This window comes from Gadus morhua, chromosome 22, assembly GCF_902167405.1.
Source record: "Gadus morhua chromosome 22, gadMor3.0, whole genome shotgun sequence".
Classification (NCBI taxonomy): Eukaryota; Metazoa; Chordata; class Actinopteri; order Gadiformes; family Gadidae; genus Gadus; species Gadus morhua.
This window is the reverse complement of record NC_044069.1, coordinates 13,549,830-13,559,853: the sequence shown is the minus strand read 5'-3', so window position 1 is coordinate 13,559,853 and position 10,024 is coordinate 13,549,830. Positions and strand designations below refer to the sequence as shown.

Genomic DNA, 10,024 nt, shown 5'->3' with positions numbered 1-10,024 from the left:
CAGGGTCGAAACCAAGGAAGCAATCCGGGAAATAGTAAAAGAGAGCTTTGCATGCTGCTAAAGACAATCTGGCAGAGACTGAGTGGAAAGAGTGGTTTTAAATCAGGTGAGGGAACACAGGTGAAGGTGGTTGCACTGATGAGATGGGAGTGGCAGGCAGATGATCAGGAAGAGTACTGGCAGGGCTGGCAGTGGGATGGAAAGCCCACACACAAATAAATGATCACTATTAGACTATCATAGTACCCTTGATCTAAACAAGACTCAATTAAAGTTCTCTTTGATTAATTGTGCATGCCCCCTCTAAAGATTTGAATTACTTTCTCCAACAAGGAAGTACATTTCTGTAGGGACCTACAGAAAGAAGGTTATTTCATATGCAGATAAATACCGTCTAATGAATAAATAGTTAGTTTTATTTAATTTGTGAATAAAGAGAAATAAACTGCATGACCGTTACTCCTTCGTTTTGTGGTGGCTTGTAAGGCATTTTCAATGTGTTTAAGCGAAGTAACATAAGCCAATCGATTTATGTCCTGCTGCACTCTTAGCTAATCAGCGACGGGCTTGTTAAAAGACAGGAACTCGAGCATGAGGTCGAGGAGGTGATGCGTTCAACGAGAGCGTGAGCTTAACAAAAAGAGTGATATTTGTAGACGGAATACTTAGTATTTTATTGAGTGTTGGCACGGGTATCCTCTGGCAGAGAAACGTTGTGTGTCACTGGAAGTTCGTGACTTCCTACTTCACCAGAGAGGAAAAGACTGGCGCCGTTGGTTAGCTGCTGCGGCTAACCAAGGAGGAACCCTGCTAACAGACCTGCGTTGCTGGATTATCTTTTTTTTTTCGTCTCGCCTTCATCGTTTGGGTGTTAAACAAGGTCGTTGACTCAGCTCGTTGACTCTGCCGTGCTGCTTGTTCATTCCTGTGGATACGTGAGTAACGGAGGACGGAGGGTGTCATTGCTCCTTAAAGCAACTAAGGATTGGTTTTCTCCAAGTGCACCAATTTATGGGCCCCAATGGTTAGAAACCCAAGCGCTTGGTAGTAGATACATTTAAAAAGGTCGAACCGGTTCACCGCAGGCAATTCGTTTCATGTTATTTGTGTTCACATGTTATTGTGGTTTAAAATACAATTCCATTTTACGTGTATTTGTTATTTTGTTTAAGGGTTTATTAGTACATGATATATATAGCACAAATAAATGTATATTTGTTATTTTGTTTAAGGGTTTTGTAGCACACGAGTACTGACTTCGATATAGCACAAATAAATGTATATTTGTTATATCTTTATTTGTTTGTCCTGGACATTTAATTTAATAACATCTATTGCTAAACAGGAGATTTAGCTAATTCACCATCAACTGCTAAGCATTCAGGATCCGGTTCGTTAACATATAGTAACCTTTAATAATAAGATTACACTTCCAGCGCCAGGAAGGGGTTACATTTCCATGAAAGAACTGCAATAATCAGTGGTAGTGCTATTTTACTGATTCACAGCAGGTAGAACATTTAGTAAGTTATTTTATCAGTAAGTAATTATGAGTATGTAACTTAACTATGAGACAAGAGAATGGCAAGATTTGCTTAAAAAGGTCCCTGTATAGTCGTGTTTTTGATATCCAAAAACTCTTACTGTTATAATTATTTCAAAACATGATTTCAGCTCTTGAATGGTGCATAAAAAACAACAACATTGTATAGAAAGCAGTAGTGGGACAAACAAACATGAAAATGCAACATTGAAGACCTACTTGTAAACTATTTCCACTGAAATTCAAAAGTAGTTATCTTCAGCACTGTAGGCCAACCCTATTCTACCTCATAGAGCCATCACAGTTGAATATATCAGAATATATTGAAGAAGTCCACACATTCAAAGTAGCAATGCCAGTGGGCCACCTCGAGACATGCATTTCTCATAAATTCTCAAAATTCCTGCTGCTGTTATTATGTTTCAATATCATAACTGTTGTTGATGTAGGGATTGATGCCAAAGCGTTTGGAGGACTTTCTGTTGAATCCACAGCGAATGAGTCTGTAAATGGCGACCAGGGGGATGGAGATCAACGGAAACACAGAGAGGATGACTATAATGGCAAACACCCAACCTGGGTAATCCTTTGCTTCTGTCTCTGGGAAGTTGACCTGGGATAAAAACAAGCCAATAAATCAAATTTCCAGAGTTGCTTTTACGAAGACATTTTACAATGACAATAACATTGAAAAATAAACATACAAGATTAACTTCTTACGTAATAAAAAGTTATAAAGGAGATGATCCTCAAACCACTTCGAAGCAACTGTTTTTGTCATGTCTTTCGTCTCTGATCGGTTCACTCACATAGTCAGGGTTCCATGCAGGATACTGTGGGTGCTGCTGGGTCTGAATAACCACATAGGCCAGAAACACCACCAGCAGGTACAATGGACTGATAAACCTCCAGCAAACCCTCCAGAAGATGTTGGGTCTTTTCCCAGTCATGAAGAGGATGTCGTCACTAAACCTGCCCATAGACATAGAACATGAATGTGATTAATAGAGTTCCTTTAGGTTTAACTGTATCCAACATGGAACAGAACCTACGTTTTGGGAATATATTAATGCAAAAATTACGACTTCATATCTACCACCAAAAACACACTTAAATAATCAAATAATCAAATAATCAAGATTCCTGCTAGAAGGAAATGGTTACTTTTGCATCCCGTAGAAATAGATGACTCCGATCAGTTCGCAGAAGGCGATGATGAGCAGTGGCACTGAGCCCACATAGCTGTTGAAGATCTCCAGCCAGTAGTTCCCTGAGCCCAGGGTGAACACCAGGGCCACCAGGAAGGAGATCAGGCAAACACCGGCTTTGAGAGTTGAGAGAAAATATGGTGTAATTAAGGCCCCGGTTAAAAGAGGACGCTTGCGGGCAAAAACGACAAAATACTTATCGGAAGTGCCTTTTGTCAAGACGGTGACAGCGTTTTTGGGGCTTAAAAAACGCAAAAATCTGAAACCACCCTCCAGAGTGGAAAACTTGCTCCGAATTCGCTCCGCCTTAGCATTTCCGTCTACACTGCCAAAACGCAAAACTCTGCTCAGATCAGTTCTCGTCGCATACACGTTTACGTCACATACATGCACCAGTACAGGGAAATAAACAAACATGTTGGATTATTTCCATGTGTCGGACCATCAAGCTGCTCTGGCAGCTCTAATAAACTTACAGGAGTCTTTCCACGAAATGTACAGGACATGTACAGATAGTATTACTTAACAGAGAAGGATCTGTAATTATGTTTTGGTTTTCGCGGCGCAGATAAGAGAAGAAGGAAGATTCTACGCATGGGCTCAGACATGCCGGTGTTGTGTGATAGTGTAACACAGCACCACCTAGCCGCCTGACATGCATACCCAATCGAATTCCACACACTTATTGCGTCACCGTATGCACCCGAAAAAACTCAATGCGGAATAAAAAGTGAAGACGCAACGCCACTTTTGCGTCTTCTGTTCAGACCGTCATCATGTAAACGTAGCCTAAACCCGGCACAAGTACTCCATGCGCTACAAAGTCGGCCAGATTTGATAATAAACGACGGTCCTTTGCTCTTTTCCTCTTTCCTCCAATGCACTTCGCTGGTCATCAGTAGCGGTTTTAAGCACGGGCGAACCGGGCAGCCCGTGGGGGGTCGGCAAATTACGTATAGGGCGCCACGAGCAGAAAAAATAAAGAAATAATCATCTCCGCTGCGAAGAGGTTTCTTTTGGAAGTACAATAACCTTGTGTGGGGAATTGGCATACTGGCGCCCCCTCTGGCTGCAGGCGCCCCTGCTCGTTAAGAAGGTGCCATGCACAGATGGATTGACACCCCCACCGAAGTCTGTAGGGTCATGATACAATCTGTCATGACCCTTAAAATGTCTGATTGTGTGGAGGAACAACAAATAGCATTGGTGCACTGCACACCTGGGACCAGCTCACTGGGGATCCACTTTGGCACCAGTTTTAGGTCCCGAATAGGCGTAAAAATTCCCTCCATGGCTCCAAACATGGTTGACAGGCCCAGGCTGAATAGCATGACAAAGAACAGCACGGCCCAGACCTGAGAGCCCGACATCTTTAACACCGCTTCGCTGAACACAATGAACGCCAGGCCGGTACCAGACGCACTCTGAGAAAAGAGGATGGAAAGTATATGTTTATATTCTATCATTTAATATTATTACCAGAATTATCTATCCATTGATCGGTCCCTTAGTACCTGGTCAAGGAACTTTTGAAGGTCGCAGGACCTCAGTTCCACCTGTGCAACCTCATTTGGCCGTGTGCTGGTCAGATATTCAAGCATCTGTTCGTAGTTTTCTAAGGTCATGTTCTGGTCTCCGATCTCCAAGTAGTTGGTCAGAGATAAGATGTTGCTGCAGATTAAATACATTATGTGTATTATATCTACAGGCAATTTAAAGAAAATTGAAAGAGTAAACTTGAATTACCTCATGCGGCAGGAGTTGTAGTTGTTGGTGGCCTTGAAGCCCAAAATGGAGAAGATGGTAATGGTTGCATAAATAGATGTAATACAGTTGATCACACCCACCAGAACAGCATCTCGCTCACAGTTATTCCTGATGGGCATCCGGGAGAGAACACAGATCATTAACACTTCAGCGTCTGTCATTGCTTAATGACAGTCCTGCATGTGCTAGAAAGGTAAGCATTAGAAAGCTCAGCTTTAGCATGATTAGCATTAGAAAGTTAAGCATTATGAACAGGCCACCCACTTCTCAGGATTATAACTGGAGAAGGCGATGAGACCTCCGACACCCAATGAGAGTGAGAAGAAGATTTGAGTGGCGGCGTCTAGCCACACCTGGGGATTCTTCAGAATGTTCCACTGGAGAAGGAACAAAACGCATACAAAATCCCATCAAACCTGCTCCCAAATGTGAGAAAGGAGGTCAGCCTGCAAGTTGTGATAACTTACATCTGGTGTGAAGAGGTATATCAGGCCGTCAGTGGATCCAGGCAGAGTGAGGCTTTGTATCAGGAATATAGTCAGCACCAGGTAGGGGAAGGTAGCTGTCACATATACTGCCTTGAAGACAAAAGGTACGTTAGGCCAAACTCCTGCATTTACCCTGTGGTAGAATATCCCTCCTTGTATATCCTTACAAATTCAATGACAACCAAAGTCAACCCGGTGCACCCACCTTCCCTATGGTCTCGATGCCCCTGATGAAGCAGATGTAGACCACACACCAGGTGGTGGCCAAGCAGATGACCATCGTCCACTGCAGAGAGCCGCTAATCTCGATGTCCGGGGTTATGTTCAGGGTCTGGCGGTACCAGAAGTAGTTTACCGGCGTGCTGTCCACACACTCTTGGTTGTAGGCTGTTCAAGGAGATCACCGGTTCAAGGAAGGGTATTTGCCTCAAAATGTTATCGTTGCTCATTTAAGATCAGATAACTTATGTGATCAAGTACAGTAAAACTTTTAGCAATCCTGCCCTGACAAACCTTGGAAACCTAACCCAGACACCGAGCCATGACCAAGACATGCGGATGTACTTCCTGTTACCTGTAGAGTTGTCATTAAGCGGGCACTGACTCCAGGGCAGGGGATCCTGGAAAGAGTGGAAGAAGTACCAGAGCACCCAGGCCAGGATGGTGTTGTAGTACAGGCTCACCAGGAACGACACCGCCATGCTGGCTATGCCTGGGCAACAGATTTTTTGTGATTAATGTAGATTCTCATTTAAGGTCCTCCTAATTGTGATCGATTGTCAACTCCATTGTTTAATGCACCATGTTTCTGAACCCAAACTGCTCTTTATCAGCAGGAAGCCTCACCATTTGTATGTTACATGTGTTTTTTGCTGCACTTCTTCCAGATTCTTTTTTTTTTACTAAGACACATCTCTTTTTTTTTGCTACTCAAACCATGTCTCAAAGCTTGCATGCCCATTCAAATTACTCAATGCTAATGTTATCAGGTATCAGACACTGTTTTCAAATCGATTCGCTTAAGGCGACCTACCGACTCCACCCAGGAAAGGGGCGATGGAGGTCCAGACGCCGATGCTGCCAATGCGCAGCCTCTGTCCGATGGCCATCTCCAGGTAGAGCAGTGGAAGGCCCTCAAATACAAAGGCTATCAGGTAGGGGATGAGGAATGCACCTGGGTGGGGAAATACTTGAGACGTCAGGCAGGAATGTAGAAACAATCAGGGACTTTGTCCATGATGTCTGTGCTCTTCATCATACAAACTAATTGTTATAAATCTGTCGTCTATTCGGCCTAATTTCTAATCTCAACTCCCAACTAGTGGCTCGAACACAATCAAAACACATACACATAGCCGCGGGAACGTATTCTCAGCAGGGGGTGCTGGAAAAAAAAAATCAGCCTGCACTAGACTCGCAACTCGCTACATTGATAAAAAAGAAATATAGCAGCGCAGCTCAATTACACCAGTGCATGCGCGCACAGTCGAAAATCGATCATTGTGTTCACACCATGGTTCACATCTAGCTTCTCGCAGAACAAGTTTAGCGCACCACCGCTCCCCTCACACATTTTCATATAACTTTTTTTCATCACTAGGTCATATGAGCATTAAATAACTGAGCATTAAATAACTGATGCTCATATGAGCATTAAATAACTGTTTCGGCCCGCTTTGCCACGGGCCGAAACAGTGCGGAGCGACCACAGCCAGAGCGAACACAGCGGGGCAGAGGAGTGTCAGGAATAGTCTTTGGTGTACACATCAGTACGGCCTATTTGCACTACTGTTTAGTGGCAATGCAGTGTTTTATTCTATGCCTTTTTGTTTTCGTATATTATTTCAATGAATACAATTAATTTATTTATTTATAAAAACAAGATCTGGTCTTCAAATCTTTTTTCCAAATATAGGTCGTCTTACAATGGGGTTTGTGTTTATATTCGAACCAATACGGTACAGCGGGCGCTGACATGATGTTAAGCATTTCCTGGTGCATGTGACGCTTCAGAACCTAAAATCCCGTTTCTCCCCATTGACACGACAACACATAACCGGCGTTTTCAGAAATCTCCACTTTGGCCGGAGTTTTTAGAAATGATCGTTTTCTGTGATAAGACAGGGCCTCAGACAAGGGGTGCTGCAGCACCCCCAGCACCCCTACTTCCCGCGGTACTGCACATACACCTACACAGAGCTTCTTCGTCCCCATTTTCTGTAAAGATTGTGACGGTGGACAAGCTGTCATCCAGCCATTAGTTGAACCCTTTACATTGGATTTGACATAAAGCTGAATGTTCCTTTTCAGAAGATACAAGGATGCGACTGAATGGTTCACTAAAGGATAGTCAAACATATGTTTACTTAAATCTCCGAGACCTAGTATATAAGATGGATAACGCTCATCCTTTATTTTTTAATAATTCTAGTATATGATGCGTACTCAATGACATGACACTGGCTATTGCCATTTAATATGGACAAACAATATTTTATTCAAAAGGAAAAACAATTTTTATGTATATATCTCGATCACGGACAAAAATTAAGTTTTCAGAGTTTAGTCTTTTTCCTTCATTTTCTAGAAAAAATAAGCAGCCAACTGATTGTTGAATATTTAGGGGTCCAAGCAGAGAAGCTCCTTTGCCCCTATTGTTTCTGTTACGGTATCCTTTTTTTGAGAAAAAAAAAAAACGTAAGTCATAAACTCTTGACATTTTCAGGTATGTTGGTTACCAATAACCCCCTCTTCCCATGAACCCAAATGTGGTACTGCACCTAATGGTGGCGCTATTGTAAAAATCAGGAATTAGGCTTTTTTTCTCCGCCTTCAGATTGACCTGGACTCCAAATTCTTTCAGAATATTAATCTTTAGAATCTGAATTCAATAAAATCCTTTCATATTAAAGCTAAACATGATAAAAAGATTCACAGGCTACAAAAATTATAAAAAATTCCCCAAAATCGTCACATAAAATCTTTAGACCAAGCCTCACAAATATCATCGAACAGAATTTGTTTTACTTAGTTCTATTTCAGAAATTTTGGCCAATAAAGTGAGCAGTAAGCCCATTTTTCTTATGAACATTTTGTTATCGTATAAAATAAACAAGACTATTCTTAGGTGGATACCAATACCCCCCACTACTAATAAACCCAAATTGTGGTACTGCACCCAAAGGTGGTGCTATTTAAAAAAAAATATGAACTAGCCTCATTTCTCCTTACGTGATTGACCCGGACTCAAAATTCTCATGATATTAATATCTAAAATCAGATGCATCTTTTTCACCCTGGTCACCATGGTCTAAAAATGTTTACTTTTCCCACAATTTCATAGAAAAGCCAAACGTCCACAGTCTGAACCCATTTTGCCTATATGACCATTTTGTTATTGTATAACTACCATACGGCTATCATTAGGTGGATACCATTAACAGTGCAAATTTTCTGATTTGTACTCTTTTAAGAAAGCCCTTTAATTCTCTTGTGAAATGTGTGCTTGGAGTTTTCTTGATGTTGTGTGCTTGTCAATCGACTATTTGACAATGTGAATGAGGCTTCATGCAGTTCAGGAATGTCATTGGCTCAACGGGATAATGCTGTGTACTGGTGGTCCTTAGGTTGAGGGTTTGAATCCTGATTAGAGCATTATGAACAAGCTGAACATGACATTCTGTCATTGCCACTCATTTAGGAAACACAACATTGAACAGCACCGGAAATTCATCAGGCAATCAATATTCCGGCTCATTAGTTTCCAAGAGTCGGTCTTCCAAGACACAGTATGGCATTAAGGGGAACATCTCCGTTAACCATTTTTCCTTCATAATTAGCTCATATTTATATTTATATTTCCTCCGTTAGTGTTCTTGACTACAAATGTTTAATTTCCCCAGAATTTAAAAGATTTTTCAGGTATATGCTTTGAAGAGAGCCCTTAATTCACATGAAAAATGTGTGCTTTGAATTTTCTGGATGTTGTCGTTATCAATATACATTTTGACCATGTGAATGAGGCTGCAGTTCAGGTTTATAAGTGGAACATCTTTCCTTAAATATGACAATTATATGCAACATGTATCTTCAATTAGTGTGTTCTTGACTTTTAATTTTGCTCGGACTCCGTTAATCACCGCTTGCAGTTATATTTAACCTTGAATCTTTCTACCCTTCATATTGTCAAACCTATCAACCAATGGCTGGTGGCAAGTGTTATTTCCTGACCGTGATCTCAAATTACTCTTTTTGTAAATGAATAAGCATGAAATCATTCAAAAAACGACAGCATATAATCCTTGTATCCAACATCCCCCATACCAAGTTGGACATGAATGATGCACTATCACAAAGTATTCATAGAGGATAAATATATTTTCAAAAGTAGTACCTTACCACCGCCATAGATTTGGCACAGATAGGGAAAACGCCATACATTCCCCAGTCCCACAGCAAAGCCAACGCTGGTCAGGAGATACTGGACTTTGTTGTCCCATTTAGGTCTCTCCTCCTTCCCATTGGAGTCCACTGTTTTCCCCATGTTGCAGAGACAGCTCTTCAAACGGCAAGGTTAGATACCAAATCCAGTGATGGAGAACTTTCAAAGCTGATATCCAAGACAACCCCTTGGAAATATTTTGGGGAGTCTGACCTGGACTCACAATCCAGTCGCAGGGTCTGTCGACCGAAGGCAAAGTATGATGTCCAGTTGGTTATGCCCTCGCTTCTCTTTTGACTCGCTTGCTCTTTATCTCTCTCTCGCTCTAAGTGGGTCTGTTCTCGGTTTTAAATGCACAAGCCCTTGTATGCAGGCTAGAGGTGGTGGTGGTGGGGGGGGGGGTTGGGGGGTTATAGGTACGATGAGTGCTAGTTAAAGTGGACAGGATGATCTAATGCCTATGACAGGGTTTTTTGGTTTGGGCAGGCACAAAAAAAATTAATGGTTTATCATGGTGATACTGCCTGTGTGCTGCCCAGATCACAGGCACTTGGGCACATCTTACTACTATAATAGC

At 41.9% G+C, this 10,024-nt stretch overlaps 1 pseudogene; it reads right to left on the bottom strand.

The window, feature by feature from the left end:
• Positions 1 to 1,937: 1,937 nt before the first annotated feature.
• LOC115536070 (sodium-dependent neutral amino acid transporter B(0)AT3-like) lies at positions 1,938 to 9,549 on the bottom strand (annotated as a pseudogene).
• Positions 9,550 to 10,024: the final 475 nt, after the last annotated feature.